Source organism: Panthera leo, chromosome C2 (genome assembly GCF_018350215.1).
Source record: "Panthera leo isolate Ple1 chromosome C2, P.leo_Ple1_pat1.1, whole genome shotgun sequence".
NCBI lineage: Eukaryota > Metazoa > Chordata > Mammalia > Carnivora > Felidae > Panthera > Panthera leo.
The window spans coordinates 64,019,732-64,033,479 of NC_056687.1; the positions used below are offsets into that span (position 1 = coordinate 64,019,732).

General features: G+C 36.8%; 1 long non-coding RNA gene across 1 annotated transcript in view; it reads left to right on the forward strand.

Annotated features, from left to right (window-relative positions):
- Positions 1-3,286: 3,286 nt before the first annotated feature.
- LOC122230146 overlaps positions 3,287-13,748 on the forward strand; it is a 30,205-nt gene continuing 19,743 nt past the window's right edge. Inside the window, exon 1 of the long non-coding RNA XR_006207301.1 lies at positions 3,287-3,405. This is a non-coding gene — a long non-coding RNA (uncharacterized LOC122230146). The remainder of the gene's footprint in view (positions 3,406-13,748) is intronic.

Sequence of the window (13,748 nt, forward strand, 5' to 3'; positions counted from 1 at the left end):
CCTTAGATTTTAACCTTCCTTTCATCGTGTGTGTTTCTCTCACTCTAAAGAAGAAGCGAGTCGATGGAGAACACTGGGTCTTTAAGGCTCTTAAAGAGGGTCTGCAGAGAGACCCTGGGATGCTAGCCTCTGACAGTTTTATTTCAGACCATGTAACCAGAAAGGCAAGTAGGAAGGGATGCTATTGTTAACATTTCAAAACAACATTCAGTATCACCTTCTGTTTTGACCTGTGCAACCTTCTCTTTCAAGAAATTATCCTTTGATTCTCAAACTCCTTTGCCCTTGTCTGAGAACAAAGAGGTCCCCCCCTCCATTTTTGGTGCACAAATTGCTTTAGTCATTTTCAGGTTATGAAGTGTGGGGGAAATTTTCATACAGAGAAAATACTTATGATTTCTTTTATGGATAATTCAAATATAGTTGAACCTTAGAACTTTAAGATGAAGGATGAAATTGTTATGAGTTTGGGGAAAAAAAAACCTGAGCAATCAAAAACCAGTCGTCATGTATGCACAATAAAATTGAGTTTTAAATTGTGTAATCATACCTCTGAATAATATGGCAGGGATATTATTGTTTGTTTTGATATTGTGCTCTATTTTAAAATGTACATAGATATGCAAATAAAGTTAGATAACTCAATCAAGGCACAACTTTCCTTTTCTTTTTCCTTAATTTACCATCTTAGTTTCTTAAATCTAAAAGACAAATTATATACAAAAAAATCAAAAGGAAATAATTGAAGTGTTGATGTTTCCTCTTAAAAAAATTAAAGATCGTTAAAATTTTCATTAGGACACAGTGAATTAACATTACAAGTAGGTAATATCATTAGTAAAAGAAAACATTTCTAAATTGTGTGTCTCTGTTTAATTTTCCATCCTCTTCCAACAGTCCCCCTTCCCCATACCTCTGGCCTTTGTAAAATTACTCTTCTGGTCTGGAATGTCTTTCATCCCTCTTGTCTATCTGGCTAACTCATTCTATCCTTGAAACTCAGATCAGTTGCCATCTTATCTTTTCTCTATTACCCTTACTGGCTCAGCAAAGTGTCCTCTCTATTTCCATATTTTCGTCTTGAAATAATTTTATTATATTATAATTTGTTTTTGTCTGACCCCTCAATTTGGTTAGGAACTCCTGGAGTTAAGAATTTTATATCCCTCACCTCTCTATCCCTAGCACCTACTATAATGCCCAGAACATAGAAAATCCTCAATATATATTTGTTTGTTTGGATTTACTTTGATATTTTCCCACTAATTAGTGATCTGATAGATTTGGTAACCTATTTGTGAACAAATACATTGTTCATCTGAAATAATAAAATCATGCTAAAATTATTTCTTTTTCAAAAGACCTTTAAGAGGAAGAAAGCTATATTGAACACTTCAGGTAGAATTCTGCATTCAGGTCCTTTTAAAACTTTTCACAATATAACTAGAAGTTATTGGGTGAACCATACGAAATTCCCAGGGGTTGAAAAGAGTCAAATATTCATAATATTTTATAATTTCACCCAACATACACTTAGTCTCTCCAGTACCTTGGTTATCACCATGACTTTAAGCTGGTAAGGATGGGATTATGTTTCAATACCCAGGCCCTTTCCTGTCCCCATTCGTATTTTTTGAAAGCAGGTGGCTATGCTGTGCGTAGCTAAAGCACACGTGCTCCTCACTGTCGTGCATCAGAATGATGATTCAGAAGATTGGGAACGGGCTAAGTCAGGGCTCCCATCAGAGGGGATGTGACCCAGTCTGTTATGTTTATGGGCAGCTATGACTTATTCAATGAGCAAGAATCCTTGTCAGATACATTCTTAGATCTCCAGATGAAGCTTCCAAGCAAGGAATATATGGCAGCTGATATTTCACTGGAGGAGAAACGCACCATGTCTCTTTGCCCACCCTGAAGCAGACTCCTCATCAGCTTTCCTGACTTCCCTTCTCCAGACCCATCTTGCTTGTGCTGCATCAGGAGAGTCAGAGGCGATCTGGCTTCCATTTACCTCTGCCATCACTTCTGCTGGCACAGGGGCTTTCCTCTTTGGTGTGTCCCACCTGTTTTAACTCTGTTTCTTCCAGAAAAATGAGTTAGTTCTTCCTGCTTCATGAAACTAATTATAGATGCAGGAATAAAGACTTAATGGTAATATAGTTAGAGGGATTCAAATTCATAGCTGGTTAGAACAAAAGCCTCTTTTTTTTTTTTTTTTTGCTGAGAAAAAGGGTGTTTTATTATATTGACTTGACCATAAATTATAATTATTTATAAAAGTTATACAGATGCAGGCTGATCATCTTTTAAAGTCTCAAAAAGTCAAATACAAATAAAGTGCAGAAAATTAACTAAATTGAGAAAGGTTCTGACATAATTCTTTCACATGTTATGTGTAATCACAAGAAGAATCATTGCAATAATTATCCAAAGTAATATTAAAGGTAGCAAAAGAGATGTTTGGTCTTACATGTAAATTCAAATGTATAGTATATCTAAATTAATGGATCGGAGTTGGAGGACATCTGCAATTTCTAACAGTAAAAAATAAGTTCGTTTGCAAATGCTGTCTTCTTCAATGAAACAAGAAAGCAGATCAAGGATAAAATGTTAGATAGTCTTACCAACCAGGCCACCTTTCGAGATAATTTTTCAGGGTAATGATCTGCGTATGTAACTGAACTGTTTGTTATAACTCTAGAGCCAGTACTTTTATTTGCAGAGTCCATAAATCAAAATGTAGCAAATAATTATACACCAGGATTGGTAGGAACACCAAGTATTATTTCACAACTGGCACTATGTGTTTCTTCTTCTCTGACACAAGAGACACAGATCTAGGCTTGCTGTGTTTGAGACAATTCCTTTCTTTCATTGAGGAGCTTCTTTTATGACGTGCTGTTCCTGAATCTGGCTGTAGATAGATTTTGGTAGATGTCAGTGACAAGCAATATGTTTTATATGAGGATGATGTTGAAATTTCTCGTACAACTTTCTGGTCATAATCTTTGGCTGCTTTTTCTCTGCCTTTCCCAATATTGTATGCAATGGTTCCTCCTCTCCATAGCCCGATCCATCCATTTTCCACTGCTTCACAGTTTTGTCATCACCAACAGTAAAAAAAAAAAAAAAAAAAAAAAAAAAAAGAAGAAGAAGAAGAAAAAGAAAAAGAAGTCCCACAAAAGTATTTCTCATACAAAACCCTCATGTGCTTGTGTTGCCTGGATACATCTTCATTTAGTCAAGTTCCAAATTCTAACCTCTCCATCGCATACCCCAGAAAGGACAGTAGCCAGGCTCTTTGGATGCTTTCCCAGCAATTGGCTCTATCTCAGTGACCATCCAGAGAAGCAAGGAACGGTTTTGCAAATACACGTTCCAGTTTGGTAGTATTTAAAACTTGTAAGTATTTTTGTGGGACCTCATAAGGATGTAAGGTAGGATCACAGTTTCCTGGAACTTTTCACAAGCCCAGCATGGTTTTGCAGATATAGTTGTCTGGGCTCTGGCTCAGCATCTTCACCTTCGTTTTGGCTCCTAGTTGTCCATGACTCCTCAAGCCTCCCCCCCAAGTTTGGATTACTGTTGCCTTCTTACACAAAAGCCCCTTTAAAACACTTAAGTTATACTACTAACTCTCTACCGGTAGTGGCGTGACTTATGTTCTCTTAGCATCATTTCTTTATTCACAATATGAGAGGAAAAGCAAAAAAGGTTGCTTTTCCTACAATCCAGGATTATAGTATCAAATGAGATCATGTATATGAATATGCTTTGTGAGTGCTTTAGCACCATGCAAATATAGAATATTAGTATTACGTGCATTATTATGGGAATCTTTCTACCCAACATTTTTACCAACAACTTGAACAAAGACATAAAAGCACAATTATAAGCTCTGCAGATGATAGACATATGGGAGGAATAGCTAATAAAAAAGAAAGGAGGATAGAATCAAAGTTCAAAGAAATCATGACAGATTGGAATGATGACTAAAACTACCAAAATGATATTTAATAGGAACAGATGTAAAATACACTTCAGTTAAAAAAAATCATGTCAGGGGGCGCCTGGATGGCGCAGTCGGTTAAGCGTCCGACTTCAGCCAGGTCACGATCTCGCGGTCCGTGAGTTCGAGCCCCGCGTCAGGCTCTGGGCTGATGGCTCAGAGCCTGGAGCCTGTTTCCGATTCTGTGTCTCCCTCTCTCTCTGCCCCTCCCCCCGTTCATGCTCTGTCTCTCTCTGTCCCAAAAATAAAAAAATAAAAAAAAAATAAAAAAAACGTTGAAAAAAAAAAATCATGTCAGGGGAGACCTATGATGACATCAGTTTATATGAGCCACAGTTACATGGCTGGGAACTGAGGATAATTTTACGCTTCTCTAATAGGAATACTGTGTCCAGAATAAAGGAAGTAATATGCTACATGTGTCAGACCATTGCTTACATGTGTAGTATTTAAATACTGAAATAGGAGGAACTGAGCATCTGGGGAAAGCAACCAGAATTTTGAAAGCCTTTAAAACCATATCATATAAGAAGCAACTGACAACGATGGGGTTGTTTTGTTTGGAAAGAGATGCGTTAAGGGAATCTACGAATGTTTTAAGGGCTTACACACAGCAAGGGTGTAAATATGCCTAATACACAGAGTAATTGGGAGATCTTAAAGAGATAACAAGGCATATACTAGATTCTCAATAAATGAGAGTCAAATCTAAATCCATTCTGCATGGCTCTAGTGAGAAGAGTATGAATCTATGCCTGGGAGAGTCAGTAAAGCTAAAACAAAAGGAATGAGTTTCTCATAGCTGGGAGTATTCAAGGAAACTTTTATTGCTACCTAGAATGATTATAGAATATGCTGGAAGTTTTGTGTATATTGGTGTTGTCTTATCAGAGAATGTGCATTAATCTACTTATAAACCTGCCTTCTATCCACACACAAACCATGGCTAAGAAAAGATAATATACAAAATTCCATTACATTTTCAGGAAAAAAAGAAAGAGAGGCAATGTTATTGCCTCTTGCCACTGGAAAATCTTAGATACAGAGAGATTATGTAAACTAAATATTCAATAATATTGCAATTGCCCCTGCTAAGGCAGTGGTTTTCAAACACTAGTGTGTATCAGAATCACTCACAGGGCTTGCGAAAACACAGATGGCTGAGACTCACCCTCAGAGTATCTGAGTGAGTAGACTTGGATGTTTAATAAGCTCTCAGGTGATACTGATGAAGAATCACTGCTCAAAGTAAAAATGCCTTGTTCATAGCCCTTGCAACACAAGACAAATTTGCTACATTAAAAATATTTTTAGTGTTTATTTATTTTTGAGAGTGCACATGAGAGAGAGAGAGACAGACAGAGCATGAGTAGGGGAGGGGCAGAGAGAGAGAGAGAGGGAGACACAGAATCTGAAACAGGCTCCAGTCTCTGAGCTGTCAGCATGGACCCTGATGTGGGGCTCAAACTCACGAATTGCAAGATCATAACCTGAGCCAAAGTCAGATGCTCAACTGATTGAGCACCTGATTGAACCACCCAGGTGCCCTTATATCTGCCACATTTTTAAATGTATTACATGCTCCAACCATCTTCAGTTGACAATAAGGGGTCATAGCCTGATCAATCCACAAGCTATTCAGCAACCTACAATGTGCCTTGGCATGAAAAGACAAGTAGAAGAAATCAAGTTTGATCTCTCAAGAATTTGAACGAGTGCATGTTTACAAGACAGGAAATTCATATAAGAAAAAAACACAGGGGCGCCTGGGTGGCTCAGTCGGTTAAGCGTCCGACTTCGGCTCAGGTCGCGATCTCGCGGTCCGTGAGTTCGAGCCCCGCGTCAGGCTCTGGGCTGATGGCTCAGAGCCTGGAGCCTGTTTCCGATTCTGTGTCTCCCTCTCTCTCTGCCCCTCCCCCGTTCATGCTCTGTCTCTCTCTGTCTCAAAAAATAAATAAACGTTTAAAAAAAAAAAGAAAAAAACACATTAAAAAATCAACAGGTATAAAAGGAGGAGTGAAAAGGTAACTGGATAGTCAGAAAAGTAGAACATAGCAATAAGTAGGAAGCAGCTGAGTTCGGTAATGGTAAAGCACTAAACACCCTTAAACTTCTGAAAATTCCTGGAGCTCCTGGGATCTGGTTTCCTTACCCATTAACAAGGTGAATTTACTAAACTTTTGTACCTACTAAACTTCTTTCTGCTTTCTAATTATTTGACTTTCTTTTCTTTTTTTGACAGAGGGAGAGAGCATGAATGAGAGAGTGGGGGGGCAGAGGGGAGAGAGAGATAGAGAGACACAGAGAGAGAGAGTCTTAAGCAGGTTCCATGCTCAGCACAGAGCCCAATGAGAGGCTTGATCCCATGACCCTGGGATCATGACCTGAGCCAAAATCAAGAGTCAGCCACTTAAACAACTGAGCCACCCAGATGCCCCTATTTGACTTTTTCTACGTTCTTCCACACTGGCTTATGATATACCTCACACTTACGGATAATTTTGAAAAGTGTTTACTCTGGTACTTGGAGGAACATTACCCTCCTGCTACCAAAGTTGCTGTTGAGAAGTCCATTGCCACATTGATTCCCTATATTTTGCTTGAGACTTAACATTTTAACTCTCTGGAAGTTTTGAGGGTCTTCTCTTTTCCTAGTGCTCTAATGACAATATGTTCTAGTATGGGCCTTTTAAAAATTACTGTCTGAGTGACTCTTGCGTTCTGAAAAATTGTGTCCTCTGTCACAAACTTTTGTTCTTTTGTTGTATTCTTTCTTTAAAAATGAATTGAAAGAGAAGGAAGACTTTCCAAAAAGAAGCTCACGCAGTTTTATAAGTCAAACAAGAGCGAAAAATCTATTTTCCATTTTTTTATCCCACTTAACAACTCTCCCCACCCCAAAAGAAGAAAGAAAAGCAGGAAAGTCTGAGGGGGTTTTGGTTTCTCTCCATTGTAATTCAGCTTGATTCTTCTGTTAAATTCTCAGCAGGGAAGCCACAGAACCCAGAGCAGCAAAGCTAGTGAGAAAATGAGTAGAGAATGGATGAAAGGACAGTGATGAGAATCAGAGAACAAAACAGAACAAAGCCATGTTGCAGCTGACCGTGCTGGACGCAGGGTTGCACACTCTACAAATACAGTTAATGGTGGTGGGAAGGAAATGGTATTTTAAACCCATCTGTAATCCCCCTCTATTTTCTGTCACTCTGGAAAAGCAGTGCTTACAATGGCCTTCTCTGTGCTTCCCACGTGGGATTTAGCCGCTGTTGTAACCTTTGTGTTTTCATTGTGAGGATAGAGAAGCACAATTCCACTATATGTAAGCCACTTTGTAAGGGGAAATACAACTGTCAGCTCAGGTGGCTTTAAGCTGCCAGAGCTTGGGGAATAAAACCAACTCATCTCTCTTCAAAATCCCCACATGAGGAGAGAAGCTGACAGATATTAGTTCTGTCTTCCTATAATAAACTCTCCCCATGCAATGCAATGGTCTCATTGGAGTCACACTGGAATCTACTGTGGAGGCTTAAGAACTACTGCCCTCTCCCTTCTCTCCAGAGATTATGACTTATTTGGCCCAGCGTTTTGGTCGGAACATAAAGATTTGCTAATGCTCCAGGTGATTCTAATGTGTAGCCAAAGTGGATAACTATTGCTATGAGGTTTCCTTCTTTGTTTTTTTAATGTTTATTTATTTATTTAGAGAGTGAACACAGAGAAAGGGAGAGAGAGAAGCCCACACAGGCTCCACGCTGTTGGTGCAGAGCCCAATGCCAGGCTTGATCCCACAAACTGTGAGACCACAACCCTAGTGGAAATCAAGTCTGATGCTTAACCAACTGAGCCACTCAGGCACCTCTCTTTCTTTCTTTCTTTCTTTCTTTCTTTCTTTCTTTCTTTCTTTCTTTCTTTCCTTCCTTTTCTTCCTTTCTTCCTTTCTTTCCTGTCTTTCTTTCTTTCTTTCTTTCTTTCTTTCTTTCTTTCTTTCTTTCTTTCTTATTCTATCTTTTTTGTTGTTGTTGTTGCCTGCCCAAAATAATGTTTTTCTTTCCTAGATACCTACATCTAAATTTTGGTTCAGGCTTCTGCTCTTACCCATTTAGGAAATCGTGATGAAAACTAACTCTGCCCAACTTCAGGGCTAAGCCTTCTTGGCTTGTGTTAATTAATCCACTCCATCCCTCCATCCACAATCACTGGTCCAGAGATGAACAAGTAATACAAACAACCCAGTCAAGGTGGATCTTGAAACACTTGCTTGGAAGTATTTGATAAGAACATTTTCTTTCTTCCTCAGGACATTGTGGCATGTGGTTGTGAAGCCAGGAACCACTACAGGCATTTTTCTCGATGAGAGAAGCAGCATAAAGATGTAATCATTACTTAGAAGGGGACACAGCCAGGGAAATTGCAGAGAAACAGAGCCAGAGTCACGAGCTTATGGTCATCCCCAAGCCCGTTCTATTTCTGAGATTGCAGTTAGATAAGGCAGTAAAGGGCTTTTTTATTTAAGTCGACTGAAGTTGGGATATAGCAAAAGTACTCTAACAGATTTCCCCCCACGTGCTGTTTTTCTTCTTGACTCTCTTAAATCTGGGCCAAGTGTTATAGGAAGATGCAAAAACCATTCAGTATTTATAGGGGACTAAAGCAGTCTTGGTAGTAATTTTTTCATGATCACCTGCCTAGATTAAGGTAAAGCCTAATATATGCAAGATATCTTTTTTTATGGTTTGAAATGGAAGGACTAGCTTCTCACATCTATATAGAGTCAGCTATGTAATAACTGCAGGAAAAAAGGGGGAGCCTGGTGGCTCAGTCGGTTAAGCATCTGACTTCAGCTTAGGCAATGACCTCACGGTTCATGAGTTTGAGCCCTGCATCAGATGAACTCGGGTCCCACTTGGGATGAGCCTGAGACCCGCTTCAGGTGAGCCCAGTTTCTCTCTCTCTCTCTGTCTCTCTCTCTCTCTCTCTTTCTCTCCCTCTCTGCCCATCGTAGGACTCTCTCTCTGCCCCTTGCTCATTTTGCACCCTCTCTCATTCAAAAACAAAAAACAAAAAACTGCAGGAAAGAGCCCTTATATCCCATATTGTTGCTTTCTCCCACAATAAGCAAGTTGCCTATTTGTTAGCAAATTGATAACTGTTGAGTGGATAATTCACAGGAACACTGTATTAGAAAGTGTAAGTCTGGTTAGGAAACAGTAGAAAGAAAGAAAGGAATGGTCCACAGCCTCAAGGAGTTTACTCTTTAATTGAGCAGTTCTCCACACATTTCATTTCCAGTCTGCAATTGTGGACTGCTTTCCCATTGGAAGAAAGGTCAGGGAGTCATGCCTAGATCTCACCTAATATCCTGACTGTGCCTTTAGAATGTTGAGTCAGAGCGCACCAATGGAGACACCAATGATCCATGATCCTTTCTAGACAGGAATCTTTTCACTGGATCCAACAAACCCATGACTTTGCCAGCCTGGAACTGAAATTAAAACCAGAATGGATACTGGAAACTTCCCTTAGTTTTTCCCTTTATATCACTTTTTCTAATTGTAGAAGCTAGCACTTTTCAAGTCACCAGACACAGTTCTCTTATATGTCATCATCTGGTGATGTTTCACTATATAAACTTTATCTCAAACTTATCTCTTTTAGCTGGGGATCAAATATTCCTTTTCGCATGCATAAGAAACTGAAATATTTATGATTCCACTAACTAATTTGACAAAGAAACCATAGTCTTCAAGGAATTCTGAATTTTTATTAAAAATAGACCCTTCCAATATTTTCCCTAGTTTCTTGTGGAATGAAATCATTTGGATTTTACACGCTGATTTCAGTCAAATTGGCAAAGAGGCAGAAGTCTGAAAGATATATTGAGTTTTCTTGCAGGCAGTCACCCATGAAGTTAAAATCCAGGGGAAATCAAATTTCTTTAGTTCAGTCATTTACCTCCAGTAATGACTTACTTTTTCACCAACCAGAACATTTCTCTACCATTATAACGATTTAGAGAATTTTTGTGTATCAGATTATTTTCACTTCGACACAGTTTTCCCTGCTTCACTGCTGAACCAATCCAGTGCTCTGAGGTGCTGTCGGTTCACATGAAGGGACAATCTGCAGGCTCCACTGAGTAGGTGAAATGTTCCATCATGACTGGTTACACTCAAGTTATGAGTCTTTACCTCCAGCTCGAAGAGGCACTACATTTTCTCTTAACGCTTGTGAGTCACAGTCTAGAGACCTTAGTTTTTAGATTGTAGGGGTGAGTGTAAGAAGCAGGAATGAAGATTTTCAGAAAGCTAACTTTTCACACGTGAGTAATGCTGGAATAAGCTTAAAAATGCATATGCTATCCCCCAACCCAATCCTTTGCTGTTAGGCTCTATGACATCTCATAAGAGACTAATACTTAGGCTTTAGAACCACAATTTCTGGCTCAGGAAAGGAACCCAAACACCTCTTGCTAGGTTTTACAAAGACTTGTGGGGTTTTTTTGTTTTTGTTTTCTAAACTCTGTTATTAAAAATATATGTATGCATCTATTCAAGTGTGTAAAATGTGTGTTTTGCTGTTTAATAAACAGCTGTAAGCAACACTCATGGAAATATAAGTCAGGTGAAAGAGTATTATCAACATTCCAGAACTCACACCTGTGTCTCCTCCTACCATTCCCTCTCCTTTGGGGTAAACATTATCTTGACACTGATTATAAGTAAGTCCTTGTTTCCTTTAGGTTTAGTTCCTGTTTATGTATCCCCAAGCAAAATGCTCCAGTTTTGCCTGTTTTGAATGCTATATAAATGCAATTATGCTTGCATGTATTTTCTGTAACTTGCTATTTTCCATTCACTATTAAGATTGTAAGTTTCAGCCATATTGTTGCACATAGAACTAGCTCATTAATTTTCACTGCTGTATAACATTCTATGGTTTATTGATATGGTGATTCGTTCATCCATTTTACTACAAAAGGCCTCTTTTTGGTTTTTGGAAAATGTGAAAAATACTGCTTTGAATATTCTTGCATTTTATTTCTTTTGGATATAAACATACAGATTTATAAGGAATACTCTTAAAAATGGAAAGACTGAGTCACAGAATATGCGGGTTTTTTTTCAAGTTTACTAGTTTTCTTCCCCAACTACAAAAGTACTAGATAACATTATACAAGTTTGCAAAATGTGCTAATTTATATTCTTAATAAAAGGTAGTATAAAGTATTCCAACTTTATTCTTTTGTTTATAATGCTGCTTTGTCTATTCTGGAAACTTGACATTTCAATATGAATGTAATATCAGTCTGTTCAAATATAAACCTACAAAAATTCCTGGGATTTTGATTGGTATTATATTGAAACTACACATCAATTTAAAGATAAATGACAGGGTAGCAATATTGAGTCATGTAATCTACAAAGATGGCATCTTCATTATTTTAAGTCTTCTTTAATTTCTCTCAATATTACCTATTTTTCAGTGTAAAGGCCTTGTACATATTTTCTCTTATCTCTAAATAATATTTTTGATGCTAGTGTAAATGGTATTTTCAGTATTTCAATTACTGATTGCTAGTACACAGAAAACCAATTGATTTTGTATGTTCATCTCATATCCTACAAACTTGCTAACCTCCTGTATTAGATTTATTGGCTTATTTGTTTTAAATTCCAGAAGATATTTTACACAAACCATTGTGGTTTTGTAAATGAAGATCATTTTACTACTTCTTTTCCAATAATGTTGTCATTTAGTCTTTTTCTTACCTTACTGGACTGACTGGGACCTCCTCCAGTGCAATGTTAAATAGCAGTGGTGGGAATGAATATCCTTACATTGCTCATGATCTTAAGAGACAATATTCATTTTCTTTTCACCATGAAGAATGATGTTAGCTGAAAGCTCTTCACAGACGACATTTATCAGATTAAAGATATCTCTTCCATTTCTTGTTTTCTGGGAAACTTCTATTAGTAAAGGCTGTTGGGTTTTGTCAAATGCTCTTCTCTATATCTGTGGATCTATTCATTTCATTGTTGTTGTTACTGTGTGTGTTTGTGTGTGTGTGTGTGTGTGTGTGTGTGTAGTCTGTTAATAAGGTAAATTACATAGATTTTTAAATGTTAAACCACTTTTGCATTCTTGAGAATATTCCAAATTGGTCATATTTTCTTTTTTGCATACTGTTAGATATGATTTGCTAAAATTTTGTTGAACATATTTACATGTATGTTTATGAGGGATATTTTTCTGTAGTTTTCTTGTAATGTGTTGGTCTAATTTTGCTATCTGGATAATGCTGGTCTTGTAAAATGTGTTGGGAAGTTGTCTCTTTAATTTTCTGGAAGGATTTGTGTTTAGACATGTTTTATGGCTTGATATGTGTTAAATATTTATAAATGATCTGTGCATGATTGAAGTTAATGTACATTCTGCAGTTGATGAGTCAACTTTGTTAATTATGTTTTTCAAATTTTTCATATCCTCATATTTTTAAATGCTTTTCTATCAGCTCCTAAGAGAGGCAGGTTGAACTTTCTGACTTTGGAGATCTATCAATTTCTCATTGTATTTCTGTCAAATTTTGCTTTGAATAATTTGAGACTTCGCTAATATAAATTGCTATATCATTCTGCTCATTGAATCTTTAATCATTTTGAAGTAATTCTTTTTAATTCCACTAATTGTATTTGCCTTAAGTCTCTTTTGTTGCTTATTAATAGATTTATATCAGCTTTTCTTTTATCAGGATTTAATAGCATGTTTTTCTTCCATCTAATTGCTTTCAACATTTTCTATAGCCATGTATTTTAGATACATTTCTTATAAACAGTATAGACTTTTTGTTCCCAGTTTATTTTTTTTTAACTAGAGCATTTAGTCCATTTGTACTCAGCATAATTACTAATACATCTGGATTTGTTTCTACCATATTATTTTATACTTTTTGTTTGTGGTCTCTGTTTTTATATCTTTTCTTTGTTATTTAAGATTATTGAATACTTTTAATAATGTTTTCACTCATTATTGGTATAAAATGTAGATCTTCTGTTTCCCCTCTCATAATATTTGAAATGATAACATGCATAGTTAACCTACTAGAGTTTGTAATTATTTATTATTTTACTTTCTTCTTTGAAAATATTAGGATGTCAGAAATTTCACCCCCATTAATGCCACTCATTCCAACTTATAAATTATGGTTCTATGATTTTTTTGTTATCTGAAATTATAAAGTCATTTTTCTGTTTATGCATTTACTACAACAGACATTATTGCTCTTGATTTATAGACTTGGTGTTCATTTACATTGCCCACTCATCTACCATTTTCTCTGATGCTCACTTTCCTTTGACCTGAAGATTATTTTCTGGATTTTCTTCAATAACTGACAGTCTTTTGGTGATAAATTTTTCTAGTATTTATTTTAGTAAACATGTCTTTATTTCACCTTTTTTTTTAATTGACGTTTTGTCAGGTATAGAAGTCTAGTCTTGCAGTTATCCATGACACTACATTATTTTTCTTTGTAGCACTTGAAATCTGTAACTGTATATTTACTTGTTCATTACCTGTATTCCAATTGGGTTACAGGGTCATAAGTTCTATGTGGGTAGGAACTATGCCCATTTTACATATCAGTGGATATTTAAATCTACTAGAATGGCTTGGAATATGGAAGTTAAACAATATAGCTTTGAGTGAATGAATAATAGAATGAATAAATTAATAA